The following is a 22,918-nucleotide window of genomic DNA, read 5'->3' on the forward strand; positions in this document are numbered from 1 at the left end:
TGCAGCTCATTTTTAAACACGGAGACAGACTCCTTGGAAGTGTCACCTTCTGTCATGGGCAGACATCATAACATGGGGCAGAAAAGGTGATCTATGATCTGTTCTTCCCGTGATCCGGTTTCTGAACTCTTTTCTGAATGTTGTTTGCATCCCAAACTTTGCCTCTTATACTTTCTTCACCCTTAAGGACATCTCATAAAGAAATTTATAACTCTCTTCATCATCTATATCTCCAGCCCCATCTGTTGGCAAGTAATGTGATCTTGTTTGTTGAATAGTTTGTAACCAGAGTTAGAGAGCATGGGCCTAATGCGGCTTTCCCATCCTTACTGTCTTAAGTATGTGGCCACAGTGCTGGTGTTGACCTGTAATGGGGTCCCTAAAGAGCTGATGCAGGAACAGATTTTGTTTCTGTTTTGCAAAGTGTGGTAGTATTTCGGAAACAAGTATAGCTGTTTGGAAACTGAAAATAGTTTCCTCTAGAGCTGAGTCCTGCAGAGAAAGGCTGAGCAGCACAGGAGAGTGTGTTGGATGGGAAAAAGAGGGATGGAAGATGATTATTGTAATAGTTTGATCTGTGAGGAGAAAGCCTTTGTGTTTTGTGCCATAGTTCATTCTTTGATGTCATGGTTTAAAGAATGTATGCAAGTCACAAATACATATGCAAACTTATGGAGAATCTAACTCTTCCTAGATGTCTCTCCTCGGAATCTTCATCCTTATCAGGAAGTATGTAAATCGGGAGTAACTTGTATAGAGATCCAGTGCTCGGGTTCCTTGGCTATTGTAGTTGTCCCGTGAGTAGAAACTGTAAACTCAAGGCCCGCTACAACATACGATAAACTAGTGTAGCAGTTTGTCAGTATGGTCAGATACCTGCGGCAGCTCCAACACCTGAAAACTAAATAGAAACGCAGATTGCTGGGTTCTGTTGGGATATAGAGTAAAAAACAACAAAACAAAAACAAACAAACAAACAAAAACAGGAAAGGAATCCAGACATCTACAAAGTGACATCATGAATGTTGAAATTTGAAAGCTGCTAGCTGAGTAGTTTCCAGCCCTTGTCTCTGTGGGGCTGAAAGTAAAGATGTTGCCATTTTAGTTGGTGGAACCGAGCTGATATGTGAAAAGTAGGCTCATCAGAGAGGGTTCAATTAGAACGGAGGCACGAAAGGAGAGTTTAGCTGCAATGCAGTTTAACAAGGGTAGCAGCTTGTTGGTGTACTCCGGCATCTGCTACTCTGCAGCTCTCATACAGGGATTGGCTGAAAGCCCAGAAACTGAACTAGGAACTTCTGTCCAGGAACTTGAACCCATGACAGACAGCTGCAGAAACACAAGAGATGACTGTGAGGGGTGGCAGAGGCCATCTGAGTCTTATATGACACCCGACCTCAGAATGCCTTAAAATTTATTTACTTTTTTTTTTAAAGAACAACAACAGTGACAACATACTGATTTCCTCAAAGATACAATACCAAGGATACTTGAGGATTTGTGAGGAGCCCTCCAGCTCATAGAGAGTCCCTGCTAGACATACGGCATCTCCCATGGTGGGTGACTGAATCTTTGTCAAAGCTGATCATCTTTGCTTTGTTCTCACAGAAGAGGATGGCTGTCATTAGCTTTGTTTCCAGTGGACAAAACTGAAGGACTGTCGCAGAGAAACAGATAGACTCCAGGAAGAAGGCATCAGACCACTGGAACCTTCTCGCCCCAACCACACACCTGGCTCAGAGATGGGAGAATTACAGGGATCCCAGCTGAGAAGTAATGTTATTGATTTCCTGCTAATCGAATTTTTCTCGAGTCTGGCAACAGTCAAGTGTTTACAAGAATTTTCTTCAAAACAACTCCAAAGTCACGCCCAACAGAGGAGCAAGAAACCAGGAAATCAATAGTGCAGAAACCGCTACTGAGGGCTCCATCTACCCAGCGACGGGAATATTTATTTATAGAAAAACTGGCCACTCTAGTTTAGTGTGGTAATAACACAGTACAGCTCGTTCAAAGAGTGGCATGCTTGAACACAGCCTCGCATTATGCCCAGTGGAAATGGTCTCCGTGAGGAAAAGCCTATAATTTGGAGAGATTTGCCATGAATGGTAAGGCCAGGGTCATTGTAACAGATATATTTTTTTTACCAGCTCCATTTGTGGGGAGGGCTTGTAAAAAGGAAGGAAAAAGGTTAGCTTCAGGAAACATGGAATGGGAAGTAAGCTTCATTTGGTTTTACCTACATGAGAGCTGTTTTGAAGCCAACACAAGCTCTTTGTGACTGGGTTTATTTATCACAAAGGCACACCCACACTCCCCCTGCCACATACACACCTAAAAAACTACAACTTCACCATCCTATTTATACATGGCATCTCTTTATTGGCCCCTTAAAAACTGGAGAAATACATTATCTTTAAATTGCATAATTTTAAGTTTATTTTATTAGTTTTATTTATGCATATGGTTTTCTATCTAAGTAGAGAGGAACAAGTGTTTTCAGGTACCTGACCAGGCTAGATGATGCCAAGTCCCAAGAAGCTCAAGTTACAGAAGATTGTGAGCCACCTGATACGAGTTCAGGGAACTGAACATAAGACCTTTGGGAGACCAGGAAGGGCCCCTAACTGCTGAGTCATATCATCAGCTTCTTCAATTGTGGTATTTTTTTAATATTAGGATTTATTATTGGTGGAAGTCAGATCCCTGATTCAAATGTCAAGCCGTTTTCCAGGGAACTCCTTAAGATACAGTTCTGTTGACTTTCAGTGACATACCACATTAATCTTTGTCATTGCTAATGGGAGAGTAAGAAGTACAGGCTGTAGACATGTCTACTTTAAGACCATCTCCAAGGAGTCCTGTGGCAGCAGTTCAGAATTTTAAAACAATCATTGTCAAGTAAACATTCTGTGTGACATTGGGGATTAGTAAACTAATCTTTATGTTTCTACTGCTGCCATTTTCAGTTTCTATCAACCACAGTGAAGCAATTCTAAAGATGACATCTGCTCAGTGGCATGCTGGTCAAGATTTGAGACTTGATCTCCAAGGAGAGTGAGCCTGATTCACACAATTTCCATGGTATAAAAACACTCCCACATGGAGATTTGGAGCACAAACAGAAATTCTCTGGAAGCATATTTTTGGGAAGAGATATACTATGGTGAAACATTTCAGGAATACAGAAGTAAATGAGTCTAAGCGCACCTCAGGTCTATATAAAATTAGCAAAATCATTAGTGATACATCTTAACTCTCTACTTTGGTTTTAAACTCTACAATACTGCCCTATATAATTTAAGTTTTAAAAATATTATGTTTATCATACATCTTAAAAATTTTCTAAAATAGAGAATTGGCTCCTATACCCTAGTAGTAAAAGTCAGCTACAATATATCACTGGTTTGCCCAGGAAAGTACAGGCCAGAATTATGAATGGAAGGTGTCTTAATCAGGGTCTGTATGCCTGCACAGAACATCATGACCAAGAAACAAGTTGGGAAGGAAAGGGTTTATTCAGTTTACACTGTTCACATTGTTGTTCATTGCCAAAGGAAGTCAGGACTGAAACTCAAGCAGCCCAGGAAGCAGAAGCTCATACAAAGGCCATGGAGGGATGTTGCTTACTGGCTTGCTTCCCCTGGCTTGCTCAGCTTGCTTTCTTATATAACCCAGGTCTACCAGCCCAGGGATGGTACCACCCACAATAGGCTAGGCCCTCCCCTACTTGAGAAAATGCCTTACAGCTGGTTCTCATGGAGTCATTTCCTCAAGGGAGGCTCCTTTATCTGTGACAAGTCCAGCTTGTGTCACAGTTGACATGAAACCAGCCAGTACAGAAGGAGACTCTGTGTTAGCGCTAGAATCTAGGTTCAGTGAACATCGTGAGCATATGAGAAGAGGGGAAAGTGACCAGTTGTAGAGATAGAGTAAAACCCAGGTGTTTGATGTCTGCTGAAAGGACAGAGATCACTAGCTGGTAACAGGAGAGGAGACTACAGCTGGTGGGTTAAAAATATTCTGTTTGGCCATTCTGATACCACCATCATGTGTTTTGGAAGACAGCAGCTGCACGGGAGAACTGAGCAGTTTTTATGAGAGATTAGTGAACTGCAGCTTACACTGCTCCTCCTTGGATCCTTCCCATAGCTTGGTTCATTCACTGTGATTTGAATGTGAATCCTTGCTGGTCTCCTATGTCAAGTGTTTTTATGCAGCTGGTGGCATTATGCACAAAGAGAGTGGAAACTCATGGAGAAAGTAGAACACTGAGGGAAGGCTTTCAAAGGTTGTAGCTGGAGACGCTCCAACATACAACAAAGACACATGCACCACAATGTTCATAGCAGCCCTATTTATAATAGCCAGAAGCTGGAAAGAACCCAGATGTCCTTCAGTAGATGAATGGATACAGAAAGTGTGGTACATTTACACAATGGAGTACTACTCAGCTATCAGAAACAATGACTTTATGAAATTCTTAGAAAATGGATGCATCTAGAGAATATCATCCTGAGTGAGATAACCCAGTCACAAAAGAACAGACATAATATGCAGTCACTGATAATTGGATACTAACCCCAGAAAGCTCTGAACACCCCAGAAACAACTTACAGACTGTGTGAAGTTCAAGAAAAAAAAAAGAAAAGAAAAGAAAAGAAGAACCCATTATATTTACTCCTTACACACCAAGAAATTTTTGACTAATTCCAGGTTACATCCTGTTTTACATGTACTTTATGCTCATGGTAACTAGTAAGATCTTAATGCACACTATCAAACCTTAAAAAAAAAAGCCAAGCACTGACAAAAATGTATTCGTATACTTTTATGCAACAATGCTTAAAATTTGTACATTTATCTTTGTTTTTTAAAATAAAGTTCTTCAAAAAAAAAAAAACAAGGTTGTAGCTGTTCTTCATACCAGTGTTTTCTTTCTGCTTCCTCACCACCACAAGGTAAAGAACTTTGCCACATGCTCTCACCACTGTGTTAATCTCCCTAAGATCACAAAACCATAATCTCAGAGATCATGAGATCTCTTAGAAAAACACAAAGTCAAGAAACAATCAACAGTACATCCTAGATCCAAGAACCAAAGTAAATCTTTCCTGACTGAAGTTGTTCACTTGAAGATATTGACTACACATCTGCAAATATAATAAACATACTACACACACACACACACACACACACACACACACACACACACACACATTTTTCTAAAGGGCCCCAATGTCATATTGCCCTTGACACAATGAAAGAACTCAGATAATAGTTTTCTCATTCTTCCAATGCTTTGGCTAAAAGTCATAACTTCATTTTGATTTTCCTTTCTCTCTATCTCAAAGCCTATTGAATGTTAAATCTCGGTAGTTCTACTTTCAAAATACATCCAGAAGCTGACCTCTTTAACACATCCAGCACAGATAGATTCCATGATTTCTCCCCAACTTCCTGTAACAGCTTCCTGCTCTGGTCTTTCTAACATATCCCTAATTAGGATTTGCAGTATAATTTGAGCCATACACTATCTCTGGAGAAAACCCTCATCATCCACTAGACCTCTCACACACGTTGTTTATTCCAATTCACCTTTAAATCCCAAATCTTGATTATTTAAACCCTTTATTACCAGTTAAAAGATTAAGTTTTACTATTTTTTTCTCTTCTTGTTAGAATCTAAGATTCCTATGCTTATTATAGTACCTGCCATGGAAGGATTTTACAAGCTAGAGAAACAGAGTTTGCCATGTTCTGAATGTGTCCTTGCCAAACCTCATGTGAATGAAGCTTAATCCTCAGTGGAATAGTCTTTGGAGCTATAGATTTGGATCTGGTCTCATGAATGAATTAATGTTATCATAAGAAAGTCCTTATCAGAGGGAATTTGGCACCTTTTCCACTTTGACCATATAAGGACAAGGTGTTCCTTCTCTCTAGAGGTTGTGGTACCTCATGTATCATTCTAGAAGTAGAACATAGCCCTCACCACATACCTTCCTGACCTTGGATTTCTTGGTCTCCAGGAGAGGAAGAAATAAATTTCTATTATTTGTAAATTTTCCAGTCTGTGGTATTTTGTTGTGGAGTTAGAAATGATCTAAAATATGAAGAAATAATCCCATCCCTTTGATGAGAACTGAAGGTATTTCAAGAGCAATGAAGGAAGAAAGACAACACGGTACAAGACATAGGAAAGAGGGGGGGAAAGCATTCTGTATTGGACAGCTCATAACTCAGCTCCTTAGTTTCTACTTCTAGGAATTGGTAAATACTCTGATTGTTTATAATGCTTGTCTGCTATGCTGAGCTCTGGGAAACACTATATTGGACTGTGGTTCCTTTCTCAAACCCCTAGGAAATAGTTCCATTATTAAATTAGTTTCAGTTTGGGAGTAGTGTCTACTTCTTGACTGAAACACAATTTATGATGTGTTTGTCATAGCTTTTTGAAGTTACAATGTTTATGTCCTAGCCTGTATTTACATGCTGATTTGACCCATTGCAAAACTAGTTAAACAAGACCAACAAAATCCCCATCACTACACCAGATTTAAAACAAACAACAAAACCTCAGTGTTATCCAACATCTAGACAACACATAGGAGCTTCCAAACCAACCTCTCTGCTACTGATTCATAATCTCTCTACCTTCTGTATTGCTATACAGTGCTGTTAAAAATAGCATCACCATTTTGCCTGTCCATGTGAAACTACAAAGAGAACAAAAGTTCGCCCAAGCAAAGAAGCTTGCTGAGTAGGTAGCATCATCTACTTGGGTACCATCTAATTCCTTTCCAAAGCTCCACATTTATAATAATATCATCAGTTCTAAATCACTATCTCAAAGATATTTGTCCCCTAGAAATTATAAAACATAGAGAAATATACTCAACAAAAAGTTGATTAGGATTTGAAATATATCTTAACGTTAGTTCCAAGCATCCAACAAAACTGGCACATAGTAGTTAATGAATGTAGAGAGGATAAATAAATGGACAGAGGGGATCTGTAGAAGGAATTAGTGTCTAAGTTCCTGAGGTCCACTTGGGGACTGAAGTTCTATAAGATGCTCTGTGATCTATCTTTATCACCCTCAGCCCCAGGCAGCTTCTCTAAGCTCCACATTGAAGTCCTTGATATTTTCACCAGTTGGACTAAAGCAACGGTTGTCTCCAGCTGCTAGCTGTAGTACAGAAACCCCATTGGAAGGCCTATTGAACTTCCTCCTACAGATAAGAAATGCTAATAAGGCACAGAAGAATCTATTTGAATTACTGGTAGAAGTTTTGGTTTCTTTTTATGAAAAATAAAACTACCAAACCTGATCATGTATGAGAGTAAAATTCCAACGAAATGAACTGGTAGCAATTACAATAATGGTGTAAAAATATACAGAATATGTCTGGGGAAAGCAAGGGAAGTAATTAAGATTTGTGTTTGTTATCCCTTGTTCCTGTTCTAATGGGTTCACGAGAATCAGCTACAGTGAGCAAACAGTGGTTCTAGAGAATGAGTTTATTGATTAATTCATAAGCCATATGGCTAACTTGCTCTGCCAAAGTATTTGTGCAAAGGAAAATAAAGAATAAATAGATGGTATGACATTAAACACTGTTTTAAAGTAGATCAGAAAGGTCAATGGATTAAGTTTTCATTGATTTAAAAATAGAAAAGCCCAATTACAGCTCAGGCACACTTGCAAATAGGTAAGATTACACTGGAAATGAAGACTTCACTTTCATGGGAAGTCAATAGCTGTCTGTCACATTTTTCTCACCCTTTTGTAAATTATCACAATTTGGCTTATCAAAATTTCTGCTAGAAAATTGATAAATGCAGTCTATGGGAAGAAATCCAGCATGGATATATTTGTCTCTTATCCTGAACTATGCTGTCAGACATTCCCCCTGCCCCCAATCACCTTGCTTTTACTTAACATTAATTGTCCCCTTCACAGGTGGACTGCAATCCACGTGGCTCTGTGATGTTGCCTCTTTAATCATGCTCTACTTTCATTTCAAAATGGCCTTTCAACACAGCACACTTCTTCACCAGATAAGAGGGTACTACTGAGTCAATCTCCTACCAGCAATTAAATTTTCCAGCCAGGAAATGCCACATAGTACCCAATGTCCAACAAGGAAATTGGACCCATCCCTGTTAACATAAAAGATCTATGGAGTTTCAGTCAGCTTTCCATGCAACCAAAGTCAAAATTAGTCAACCCTTTGTTTAGCTGGTGTTTTTCTCTACCCCAAAGCAGGCTCACTTTAATAGACTTTCACGATGTGAAATTGACTCTCAGCTGCAGCCATTGACAATTGTCTAAATTTTTTTTAGCAGATGAGGATAACAGTGGCAAGTTATCTCCTAGGCTTGTGAGGCTGAAAGAAACACTACATGAAAAGTGGCCTGTGAGAGGCAGAGATTGAGCAGTAATAGCCAAGAAAGACTGTACTGGGGGACAAGAAAGTGTGACATGTATAACCTCTGCGTGATGGCAATGAACTATTTAAGTCACTGAAGTAGAAGTTTCTTCCCTCTGAAAATATGACATTATGATTGTGCCTTAGTTTAAACTTTTCAACTTCCTTGGATATGGCAGTGGTAGACAACTAGTATTCTAGAACTGTTTCTAAACGGCTTCAAGTTTGGTTGGGATATAAATGATACTTCTGTCATCTCTATAAGTAAAAGCTACCTAAACACATATTCAAAGGCAAAGTTGGCTTTCTCAACTTCCCTTCAGAAGAAATGAAAACCTAGCAAATAAGACTTATTACAAGTGTTGAGGTGTAGAAAACCCACATGCTATGTTACTAGGTACACAGAACACATTTCACAAATACCTCGGAGGAGAGGGTTTTATGATAAAACCATGCAATAAACTTAGAGTAGATATAAACTTCCTCAAACTGACAAAAACATCTATTTTTTTAAAAAAAAGAGTGCTACTATTGTGTTTAATGGCAAAAAGTGAATGCTTTTCATTTAAGATCAGAAGCAAGAAATACTTATCTTCTTCCTCATTGTCATTGTTTTCAAAATTACAATTAAAATTTTTAAATTAAAAACAAACAGATAGACAAGCAAACAAGCAAAACCAGTATTAAACTTTGGATCTGAAACATTGCCTTTTGACCTTGTGTTCAAGGCCAGACACCAGCCTGAAGTGTAACTGGAAGATGCTGGAACCTTATGGATAGAGCCTCATAAAAGTTAAGTCACTGAACTTATTGTCTTGAAGGAGATATTGGGACCCCAGCTCCTTCCCTTCTTCACAGCATCATAAATTGTCCAGGCCTTCCCTCAGTTCCACTTATCTTACTATATACTATGCCACCACAGGCTCAAAACTCCAAACTAGTCAGGAAAATATTCCTTATGATGATCATTGCATGTACTTTGTCCAGTGAATAAAAATTAACAGCCACAGAAACAAGAAACTCAGACTAGAAAGAGGGAAATAAATCTAGACACATTTGTGCTTTTTAAATTCATTCATTCATTCATTCATTCATTCATTCATTCATGTATACTAGCAGATTGGTGTGAGACCAAGTGAGTACAGGATTTGAGGAGGCCAGAAAAGGGCATCCTCTGGTGTGAGAGACAGAACTATGGTTCTCTGGAAGAGCAGTAATCACACTTAACTGCTACATCATTCCCTAACTCCAGGGTTTATAATTGTACTTATATAAAAATTTTAAGAGAAACATAAAAATTAATAAATCAGCTTAGTCACATTTCTAGGTATATAATCAATCCACAAAGATCAATTTATTTCATATATTAGCAGCAAATAAGTAAAACTTAAATAAATTAAAATATTACATTGAGCAGTACTATCTACACTATCAAAAATAATACAATAATAAAACTTAGAAAAGTGTATGCCAAATTGTAAAGAAAAAAGTATACATTAAAAACTTTGAAAGTACTTTTTATGAAGACAATATTAATACATCCAGCATCATAGGAGAGACCCCAAATCATGTCTCAATACCCAGCATACAAGGACCCCTGGATGCAGATTCCCTGTACTGACCCATGTGCTTTCTGGTTTTCATCAGTACTGGGAGAAGAGCCTTTATCTGGATACAAACGCATACAGCCCACACCCCAGTTGCAGCTCAACTGCTCAGGTATTTGGATACATTCAGTATCACGGATCACAGGATCACAGAATCACAGGATCACAGGAAAGACAGGCTCTAGATACAGTGAGATGAAATAACACCAGAGATAACCAGACCTCAAAAGGCAAGCATAGAATATAAGCAAAGAAACCAGTTAAATTTAACAACATCAGAATGTAGTTCTCCCACTAAGCAAGTCCGAGATACCCCAAAACACCTATAAAGCAAGATGAAATTCTAAATTCTCATTTCATGAAGATGATAAAGGACATTAATAAGGGCATAAAGATACCCTTAGGGAAATATAAGAGAATCAAGTAACAAGTAGAAGCCCTTAAAGAAATAACTGATAAATCCCTTAAGGAAATACAGGAGAACACAATCACACAGGTGAAAAAAAAATTGAACAAAACCATCCAGGATCTAAAAATAGAAAAAGAAACATTAAAGAAAACACAAAGGGAGATAGCCCTGAAAATGGAAAGCATAGGAAAGAACAGGAGTCACAGATGCAAGATTCAGCACCAGAATATAGGAGATTGAAGAGGGATTCTCAGCAGTAGAAGATACAAAAGAAAACATTGACACAACAGTCATGGAAAATACAAAAAGCAAAAACCTTCTCTCAAGAAATCCAGGACACAATAACAAGATGGAATGTGAGAATAATAATAGGTATAGAAGAGAGTGAAGATTCCCATAAGAAAGGGCCAGCATACATCTTCAACAAAATTTTATATATATATATATATATATATATATATATATATATATATATATATATATATAAACATTCCTAACTTAAGAAAGATATGTCCATAAACATACATGAAACCTACAGAACACCAAAAAATGTGACTGGAAAAGAAATTCCTTTCATCACATAATAAATAAAACACCAAATACACAGAACAAAGAAAGAATATTGAAAGGAGTAAAGGGGAAAATGTCAAGTAACATAAAAAGGCAGACCTATCAGAATTTACCAGACTTCTCAACAGAGACTCTAAAAGCCAGAAGACCCTGAACAGATGTCATACAAACCCTAAGAGAACAAAAATGTCAGCCCAGGCTACTAAATTCACCAAAACTCACAATTACCATAGATGGAGAAACCAAGATAGTCCAAAACAAAACCATATTTAAATAATATCTTTCTGCTAATCTAGCTCTACACAGAAAAATGGGAGGAAAAATTCAACACAAGGTGGGAAACTATACCCAAGAAATAGCAAGAAATTAATATTTTCACAACAAACACAAAAGAGGAGAAACTCACAAGTATAATCCCACCTCTAACAACAAACATAACAGAAAACAACAATCATTTAGTCCCAAATATTTCTCAACATCACTGGACTCAATGAGCCAATAAAAAGACATAGGCAAACAGAGTGAACACATAAAGAAATCCAGCATTTTGCTGCATACAGGAAACATACCTCATTGACAAAGACAGACATTACTTCAAAGTACAAAGATGAGAAAAAACTTTTCCCAGCAAATGATACTAAAAAACAAGCTGGAGTAGCCATTCTAATATCCAACAAAAATAGATTTTTAACCAAAAGGTATCAAAAAAGATTGGGAAAAACACTACATACTCATCCAAAGAAAAACATTTACCAAGATAAACTCTCAATTCTGAACATTTATGTACCAAATGTAAGGACTCCCACATTCATAAAAGAAATGTTACTAAAGCTCAAAGCACACATTGAACCTCATACAATAATAGTAGGAGATTCCAACACCCCACTCTCAACAATGAACAGATCATGGAAGCAGAAACTAAACAGAGACACAGTGAAACTAACAGAGTTATGAATCAAATGGATTTAACTGATATCTACAGAACATTTCACCCTAAAACAAAAGAATATTCCTTTTTTTCAGCACCTCATGTATCTTCTTAAAAATCAACTATATACTCGAACACAAAACAAACCTTAACAGATACAAGAACAGTGAATTAATTTCATGTATTCTATTGGAGCACTACAGACTAAGGCTGGTCTTCAATGGCACAAAACAGAAAGCCCACATACATGTGGAAGCTGAACAACTATCTACTAAATGACAACTTGGTCAGGGGAAAAATAAGAAAAGAAATAAAAGACTTTTTAGCAGTCAATCAAAATAAAGGCATAACATATCCAAACTTATGGAATGCAATGAAAGCAAAGGAAAGCTCATAGTCCGGAGTGCCTCCATAAATAAATTGGAAAGATCATACACTAACATCTTAGCCGCTCATTTGAAAGCTCTAAAACAAAAAGAAGAAAATACACTCAATAGGAGTAGACAGCAGTAAATAATCAAAATCAGGGCTGAAATCAACCAGGTAGAACCAAAAAAGAACTGGACAAAGAACCAACAAAACTAGGAGCTGGTTCTTTGAGAAAATCAGCAAGATGGATAAACCATTGGCCAGAATAACCAGAGGGCACAAAGACAGTATTCAAATTAACAAAATCAGGAAAGAAAATGGAAATATAACAAAAGAAACTGAGGAAACTAAAAAAAAAAATCAGATTATACTACAAAAGTCTATATCAACAAAACTCAGAAAGCTGAATGAAATGGATGGTTTTCTAGACAGGTAACAGGTACGAAAGTTAAATTAGAATCAAATAAACCATCTAAGCAGCCCCATAGCTCCCAAGAAAATAGAGACAGTCATTAGAAGTCTTCCAAACAATGAAAGCCGAGCGCCAGATGGTTTTAGCACAGAATTCTATCAGATCTTCAAAGAAGATCTAATTCCAATACTTCTCAAACTATTCAATAAAATAGAAACAGGAGAAATGTTACCCAGTTTGTTCTATGAAGCCACAATTACACTGGTTCCTTAATCACAAAAAGACCCAATAAAAAATTAAAACAACAAACTAATTAGTGTAAGCAAAATTCAAGGACACATCAAAACCATCACCCACCATGATCTACTAGGATCCACCCACCAGGAATACAGGGATGGTTTATTGTACAGAAATCCATCAATGTAATTCACTATATAAATAAACTAAAAACCCATATGATCATCTCATTAGATGCTGAAAAAGACTTTGTCAAAATATAAAACCCATTCATACTAAAGTGTTGGATAGATCAGAAATTCAATGTTCATAACTATATATAATAAAAGCAACATACATCAAACCAATAGCCAACATCAATCTAAATGGAGAGAAAGTCAAAAAAATCCCATTAAAATCAGGGACAAGACAATGCTGCCCACTCTTTTCCTACCTATTCAATATGTTACTGGAAGTCATAGCCAGAAAAATTAGACAACAAAAGGAGATCAAAGGGATACCAATTTCGAGGAAGTCAAGATATCAATATTTTCAGATGGTATGATAGTACACATAAGCAATCCCAGAGCTGATAAACAACTTCAGCAAAGTAGCTGGATATAAAATTAACTCTAGCAACTTAGTACCCTTTTTTTACTCACATGATAAACAAATTTTAGAAAGAAATTAGGAGTATTAACACCCTTCACAATAGATACAAATAATATAAAATATCTTGGTGTGCCTTTATCCAAGGAAGTGAATGATCTTTAAGATGAGAACTACAAATCCCTGAAAAAAAAGAAATAGAAGATGACCCAAGAAGATGGAAAAATCTCCCATATTCATGGAATGGCAATTTTATATAGTAAAAATGGCCATCTTATAGAACACACTCTACAGATTCAATGCAATCACTGTCAAAATTCCAACTCAATTCTTCATAGAGTTAAAAAGAACAATTCTCAAATTTGTTTCTAATAACAAAAACCTAGGGGAGTGAAAACTATTCTTAATTTAAAAAATATCTTCTCCGCATCCTCACCAGTTCTGTTGGTGGGGTTGTAAGCTGCTACAACCAATCTGGAAATCAGTCTGGCAGTTCCTCAGAAAATTGGACATAGTCTTACCTGAAGACCCAGTTATTCCACTTCTGGGCATATACCCCAGAGATGCTCTAAAATACAATAAGAATACATGCTCCACCGTGTTCATAGCAACCCTACTTATAATAGCCAGAAGCTGGAATGAACCCAGATGTCCTTCAGTAGATGAGTGGATACAAAAATTGTGATATATTTACACAATGGAGTACTACTCAGCTATAAGAAACAATGACTTTATGAAATTCCTAGGAAAATAGATGCATCTAAAGAATAACATCCTGAGTGAGGTAACCCAGTTACAGAAAAAAAAAAAAGACATAATATGTAGTCACTGATAATTGGATACAAGCCTCAGAGAGATCTGAATACCCCAGAAACAACTCACAGGTCAAATGAAGCTAAAAAAAAAACCCAAAGGCCAAAAAGTGAAAGCTTCAGTTCTTCTTAGAAAAATAAATAAATAAGTGTGTAGCACCCTCTCAGAGTGAGGAACACCTAGAACTTAAATCATTAATAATTCAAGAGCTAAGAATATAGCCTTGTGGCAATTTTTGGTATTCAAAAATTATTGTGTTTGATCTATACGCACCAAGAAAACTGACTGTTTCTATGTTATGATCTATTTTACATGTACTTTATTCTTATGGTAACTAGTAAGATTTCAATGCACACTATCAAACCTCTAAAAGAATCAAGTAATGACAAAAATATATTCATATATTTTTATGCCAAAATCCTTTTAAAAATCTCTACAAGTATCTCTCTTTTTAAAATAAAGTTGTAAGAAGAAAAAATATCTTCTGCCAGAATCACCATCCTTGACCTCCAGCTTTACTACAAACCAATAGTGATAAAAACCTGCATGGTATTGTTCCATAGATCATTGTAATAGAATTGAAGAACAGAAAATGACACAAAACACCTATAGTCACTGGATCTTTGACAAAGAATCTCAAATCATCCAGTGGAAAAAAAGCATTTTCAACAAATGTTGCGGGTTCAATTGTAGGTCTGCAGGTGTAAGAATGCAATTTGATCCATTCTTATCTCCTAGTACAAAGCTCAAGTCCAAGTGGATCAAGGACCGTCACACAAAACCAGATATGCCGAATTTAATAGAAGGGAAAGTAGAGAAGAATCTCGCATATTTGGACAGGGAAAACTTCCTGAACAGAACACTAATAGCTTATGCTCTAAGATCAACAATTGACAAATGGGACTTCATAAAACTGAAAACCTTCTGTAAGGCAAATGACACTATCAATAGAATAAAATGGCAACCCGCAGATTGGGGAAAGATCTTTATAAACCCTACATCTGATAGAGGACTAGTATCCAAAATTTACAAAGAACTGAAGACAATAGACTCCACAGAACAAACCATCCCTATTCAAAACTAGAATACATAGATAAAGAGAAGATTCTCAATTGAGGAATATCACATTACTGAGATGCACTTAAGAAAATGCTTAGCATCCTTAGTCATCATGGAAATGCAAATCAAAACAACCCTGAGATTCCACCAGTAAGAATGGCTAAGATCAAAAACTCAGGTGACAGCAGATCCTGAGGAGAAGATGTAGAGAGAAGAACACTCTTCCATTGCTGATGGGATTGTAAGCTGCCACAACTCTGGAAATCAGTCTGGCAGTTCCTCAGAAAATTGGACATAGTACTACCTGAGAACCCAGCTATACCACCCCTGGGCATATACCCAAGAGATGCTCCAACATATAACAATGACATATGCTCCACTATGTTCATAGCAGCCTTAGTTATAACAGACAAGAACTGGAAACAACCCAGATATCCTTTAACAGAGGAATGAATACAGAAATTGTGATACATTTACACAATGGAGTATTTCTCAGCCATTAAAAGCAATGACTTCATGAAATTCACAGGCAAATGGATGGAACTAGAAATATCATTCTGAGTGAGCTAACACAGTCACAAAACAATTCACATGGTATATACTTACTGATAAGTGAATATTAGAAAAAAACATGAAATATCTATGATACAACTTATAAATCATATGAAGGTCAAGTAAAGAAAGACCAAAGTGTCATGCCTCAGTTCTACTTAGAAGGGGAAACAAAATAATTATAGGAGGTTGATGGTGAGAGGGACTTAAGAGGAAGAGAGAAGGGGGAAATGAAAAAGTAGGGCAGGATTAGGTGTGGGAGGAGATGAGGAAGTTGTACAGAAGGTCAGGAAATTGAACAGAGGTGTGTATCCATGGAGAATGGGAAACCAGGGATAACTACCAGAAAGTTCCAGATGTCAGAAAAGCAAGTGGCTTCTGGTAGATGCCATTAGCAGAAATACTCAATAAAGAGGAGAGAGAACCTGTAGAGATCATATCCAAAGGTTAGGGATGGCCCCTGGTAGAGGGATGAGACCATGCATCCCTCACAAAATTTTAACCCATAATTGCTTTTGTCTAAAGGAAATACAGGGACAAAGAGCAGAGCAGAGACTGAAGAACGGTCATCCAGAGACTGTCCCACCTAGGGAACCATCCTTTATGCAGCTACCAAACACAGACACTTGCTGATGCCAAGAAGTGATTGCTGACAATATCCTGATATGGATGTCTCCTGAGAGGCTCTGTCAGAGACTTACTGATACAGATGTGGATGCTTTCAGCCAACCATTGGACTAGCACAGGAACCCCAATGGAGGATTTAGGGGAAGGACTGAAAGAGCTGAAGGGGTGTGCAACCCCATAGGAAAAACAATAATATCAACCAAACCAGACTACCCAGAGAGTTCCCAGAGAATAAAACACCAACCAAAGAGTATACATGGAAGAACACATGATTTGAGCTGTGTATTTAGCAGAGAATGGACTTCTCTGGCATCAATGGGAGGGGAAGCATGGGTCTTACGAAGGTTTGACGCCCCAGTGTAGGGGAATGATAGGGTAGTGGGGTGGGAGTGGATGAGTGGGTGGGGTAGCACACTCATAGATGCAGGGGATGGAATGGGGAGGTTTTGAGAGGGGAAACTGGGAAGAGGGGTAACATTTGAAATGCAAATAAACAAAATTACCAATAAAAAATAAAAATAACAAACAATTTTAAACACTCAAATAAATATCATATTTGTAGACTAGAAGGACTTAAAGTAGTTAAAGGTACAATACTCTCCAAGATCATCTATGAGTAGAGTGTGATATCTGCCACTTTCAAATAAAATTAAAACTCATGTGGAAATGTAAAGGATCCAGAAAGTCAAAAAACAAACAAAAAAAGAAAAAGATCACTTTTCTCAATTTTGAAACATTACTTAAAAGTTACAGTAACCAAAGAGTCAAGATGTTTGTGGGTAGAATGCTTATTGGGCAAGCATTAGATCCAAAGTTTGACTCCAGTATCCATATACAAAGCCAGGAGTGATGCGCACCTGAAACCCTGATGCTCAGGAGCAGATACTTGTGGATCCCAGGGACTCAGTTCTCAGACAGTCTAGTCAAAACAATGAGCTCCAGGGTTTCCAGTGAGAAACCGTGTCTTCCACAAGAAATATGTAATAATGTCAAAAGCAATAGAAGATTCTCTGTGCTAACCTGTGGCCCCCACAAGGGCCTACATGGTTAAGAAAACTTGCCAACGCATGTGTACTATGAAAACATGCTCATATATAATCCCAAAACACATATATACACATACATGCACATGAAAATAAAATATCATTATAACCAACTATGATGGAGTCTTGCTCATAATAAACCTATAGAGCAATGAAATATAAAACAACCTAATATCATCTACAGTTAATTTTCAATTGGATGATTGATAAAAGAGCATAGAAATTTTTCAATAAATTTAAGTAAGAATCAAATATTCATATATAAAATAAATTCAACCTTTTCTTTATAAAAATGTAGAATGACGGCAAGATGTTGGGACATGGCTCACTGGTGAAGAATGGATGCGGACTGCTCTCTCCAAAGCCTCAAGTCTGACTCATAGCACTACTATGTCCATGGTTCATGACTCCCTGTAACACCAGGTCTACAGTCAGTGTCTGTTGCCCCTGTGAGCACCAGCAAACACATGCACATGTGTATGTGAGTCAGAAACAATAGTGTTTCCAGATCCAGCACAGCTAATGCTTGAAAACATCTTTCTCAATGAGAGTAGACACAAGAGACCATCTAGCGTTCATTTCTATGAACATGAAATATTAAAAATGGGAAATTCAACAACAGCATTAATTCAGCAGCTGTAGGGAATTGGGAACCAAGAGGTAGAAGGGGTGTCTGATAAAGCATGTGCAGTCTCTTTAGAATATGATAAAATGTTTCAGCCATTTATAGAGACTATACATATACATACATACACACACAAATATATATATGTATGTATGTATATATATATATATTCACTTTAAATCTCCCATACTGCCCCTCCTCCTGGTCACCCCTCCCCACAATCTTGCGCCACTCTTACTTCTACTTTTCCTTCTACTTCTTCTTTGAGTATTTTCCTACCCTGGTACATCTAGTCAAGGTGTGGCTAGGCACATCCTCTCTCACTGAGGACCTAAGGTAGATGAGGCAGCCCAAGTAGAAGAACATATTCCATAGAAAGCCAACAGCTTTTGAAATAGCTCCTGCTCCAGTTGTTTGGGACCCACATGAAGAACAAGAAGAGCATCTGTTGCATATGGGCAGAGGGGCCGAGGTCCATCCTGTGGATGCTCTTTGGTGTCTGAAGCCCTGTCTAGTTCAATTTTAAGAAGGTTTTGCCTACTATTAATATTTCATAGAAGGTAAAATAGTATGCCATTTTTCCTAAGTATATGATAGCTCCATTGTCTTCACTTACTGATGAAATGAGATATTAAGACATGAAAATAAAATGTGACACTACTATGATTCTTTCCGGATACTCAGTAATCCTGAAAAAAGCATTAGTTCTCTGTGATGTAGGTCACAGCTCTAGTAGCCCAAGCATTTTAGAGGATGGTTTAGCTGAAATGTGTGCTATAGATCACAGGCATTAGAAAGCCCTTAGACAACACTGTTTTCTAGGCCTCTGACAGTAATTGATTCCTGACCAGTTAAAGGCAGTTAATAGACCAGATAATAGTCCAGTTCTTTGAAAAAGACTATTGAAGTACCCTTGGTTAAATTTGATCAGACACTTTAATCCACAACAAAGATATATGCACCACAATGTTCATAGCAGCTCTATTTATAATACCCAGAAGCTGGAAAGAACCCAGATGTCCTTCAGAAGATGAATGGATACAAAAATTGTGGTACATTTACACAATGGAATACTACTCAGCCACCAGAAACAATGACTTAACCAAATTCTTAAGAAAATGGCTGCATCTAGAGAAGATCATCCTGAGTGAGATAACCCAGTCACAAAAGAACAGACATAATATGCAGTCACTGATAGTGGGATGCTAACCCCAGAGGCTTGCACTCCCCCAGAAACAACTCACAGACTGTATGAAGTCCAAGAAATAAAGAAAACAAAACAAAACAAAAAAAATTATTTACACAACAAGAAAACTTTGACTATTTCCATGTTACATTTTGTTTTACATGTACTTTACGCTCATTCTAACTATTAAGTTTTCAATGCATACTATCAAACCTTTAAAAAAAATCAAGTACTGACTAAAAAATATATTCATGTAGTTTTATGTAAAAATTATTTTAAAATCTGAAAAAACAGTACTGACAAAAATGTATAATTTTAAGCAAAAAATGTTTAAAATCTGTATATTTATCTTTGTTTTGTAAAATAAAGTTGTTTTTTTTAAAAAAAAAAAAGAAATTTGATCAGACTCACCCAACAACTCAGTGGCAGCTTGGAAGCCATGTTCTTTAATTCACAGGCTAGTTCTCCTGCTGTAGGAACACGGCCTTTATAATAGAACTTATAAAAGCAGATTTTATGTGCAGTGACTAGTTAGAAAAAATATGACCTTTCAAATTATATCGCCATTTTCTCCATAAAAGCCTCGGCCAGCCTCTTAATTCATGCGACCTTTGGAAGCCATAAAATCACTTCCCAGGGAGACTGGATGTGGATTTGATTGGGGGGTCTGTTTTTCTGACTTAGAGTGAGGAGGAACCAGCCACCCAGGGCACAGTCCAAGGATCAGTAATACTCTCCCTCGGGGAGGATTCTCAGCCTCTGGAAGCCATCTGAGCATTGCAAAACACAGCTGGCAGTGCTAACTACACTTTGTCCCTAGATGACAAACTGAAGGAAACATGTAGGCTTTCCAGCTGACTGTGCAAAGAGATTCCAGAGAAACTGACGGGCACAGGACATATAAGTAGCAGCTCTACGATTATTCAAGCAGGGACAGTAAGCCACCATGCGAGAAGAACCTGTGAACAGTAAGCCACCACTCGAGAAGAACCTGTTTAGTGGAATTGCTCTTGGTTCAAAATGAAGTTTTAGGTTGCAGCTGGTGAATGACTAGATAAAATGAGAAGAGAGGAATTTAGAAGATACTCTGTAATATTTTTTTAAATATACTTTGTTTCTTAAAACAATATAGTTCCCCTATGTCTGCATTACAGGAGATACTAAAGGGTTGAAGGTATAAATAAATTTTAACTGAACTGTTAAATTTTATGTTTGTTGTTTATACTTCTTTCTCTTAACTTTTTAATTTTATTAATAGCTATTTTGATTTTTATTCTCACTTAAGTAAAATCCATCTTGTTTCAGTAACCGCCATATTATCATTATAAAAGTCATTATCATCATCATCATCATCATCATCATCATCATTATCATCATCATCATCGTTGTTGTCTGGTCTAGAACTCACATATAGAAACCAAGCTGGTTTCAAATTTCACCTGATTCTGCCTCCTGAGTGCTGAGTGGAGGTGTTAGCACTGCCCCTTCACTCCTTCATTTGATATACAGATTTATCTGCCTGAGTGGATTTACATATCATACACATATACATACACACACACATACATATCCTTTTACTCTTTGGCAGTTTCTTACATGAATATTCTGTGGGTATTTTCACCACCCATGACCCCATTACGCTTTCTCTTTCTCATGTTTTTCCCTCTCCCACTGAAACACCCTCAAGAAGTCCCCTCACATTTTGGTTACTTTCAACCTACTGAATCCAGCTGCAGTGGCTTGCATGAATGTGAGTAGGGAACATGGAAACTTTACTAGTGGCTGTGCAACTACAGAAAATGACACCCTGTCCCCTTGGCGCACAGTCTCCACAAGTGGAGCCTCATGTCCGTTCCTTCATACATGGTAAAACGCTGACAGACTCAGCAGGTTTGGGGCAGGCAAGCATAGCCACAGTGAGCTCAAGAGTACAAGGGCTTGCTCTGTGTCCAGAAGACACTGCCCCTGCCCATCTCTGGCTCTTATATTCTTTCTGTCCCCTCTTCTGCTATTTCCTGAGCCTTGGAAGGGGTGAAGTAGGGGTATCTGCAACAGACTGAAGGCAGCTCTGTTATTTTTCAGTCTTACTAGTAATCATGAGTCATGTTCCTGTTTTCTGCACATGATTACATATGATCTGAGACCCTCATGTTAAGCTCTTATTTTCTAAGACACAAATGTGCTGTTGCGTGTTGAAACACTCAATTATCAACAAAGACTTAAAACTTCTGTTTCATATCATAAAAACATAACCCTTCCAGCAGTTCGGAGACAGAGGTAGGAATATATCTCTGTGAGTTCAAGGCCAATCTATTATTCATACTCTAGAGAAAGTTCCAGGTCAGGGATACATACTGATACCCTTTAAAACAAAAAGATCCAGTTTATATGAATGTCAACCTTTTTTTGTTGCTTGGAATTTGTGGTGTATTTTAAAGCTGAAGGTACATATAGTCATAGACTTCTTCAGGCATATTGCGGCCTCTTTGTATCAGTAAACATTAAATTTGAACTATGAACGAAGACTGAGGTTCAGCACTGGGTCTTTACTTGCATGCCACAAACATTCCAGAGATTTCTTGGTGGATAATCATTGTCTTTAGCAACGCCTCAGATCCATCTAAGCAATGGCATGGGACCTTGAACAGGAGATAAAAAAGGATTGTGTAACAAGGAGGCAGAATAGGTGTTTCTCTAAACTGTGATGACTTCCAGGAGGCTTTGGCTTCTATTGCCTTAAGGTTTAAAACAATGTTGTAGCACAGCCGTGTTATCTGAGGGGGCAGTTTTTCAAGATGTTCTTTTACAGCTTCTGATAACTTAGTAAATGAACCTTCTTACCTGGAGGAACAAAGTGTTCTTTTCTGTTTCAGGGAAATTTCAAAACACTAAGTCTTGCCATTCCCCCAAGTATCCTGAGACAGTTTTTACCAACTAATTAGTTTTTAACCTAACATGGGTCTTATATATGCCATGTGATCTACCTGAACTACAGTCAAGCCCTGCTCATCTGTTTTGTGAACAGTTGTTAAACAAATGGACTCAAAAAATTAATAATCTTGTCTGACTCGGTTTAGTCCTTTCTGACATCTTACAGCCTACTGAACTGCAGCCTATTCTTTCTACGTTGAGGCTAGAAAACACGTGTAGGTGATTTAGAATCAAGGCACAGAAATGTCAGCAGATATGAAACAGTACTAAATAAAATACATACTTCTCTAAGTTTGCTGGCTGTGGAGATAGAGGATTCCTGAGCAGGGCCAAGAGCTCTGCCTCCTGCAGAGAATGGCAAAGAGCCAGAGGCAGCCCCATCAGGAAGTGGAGGAAACAGCATGGGCCCTGTTATGTCTGTTTGCTGAGCCCTACAGGCCTCACTGACTATCTTGAAGGCTTTTAATGGAAACTAGATTAATAGTCTGCGTCACTAGGGACATTTCTCTTTATCAGAGAAATGGAAG

Source organism: Micromys minutus, assembly GCF_963924665.1.
Source record: "Micromys minutus genome assembly, chromosome: 21".
Taxonomy (NCBI): domain Eukaryota; kingdom Metazoa; phylum Chordata; class Mammalia; order Rodentia; family Muridae; genus Micromys; species Micromys minutus.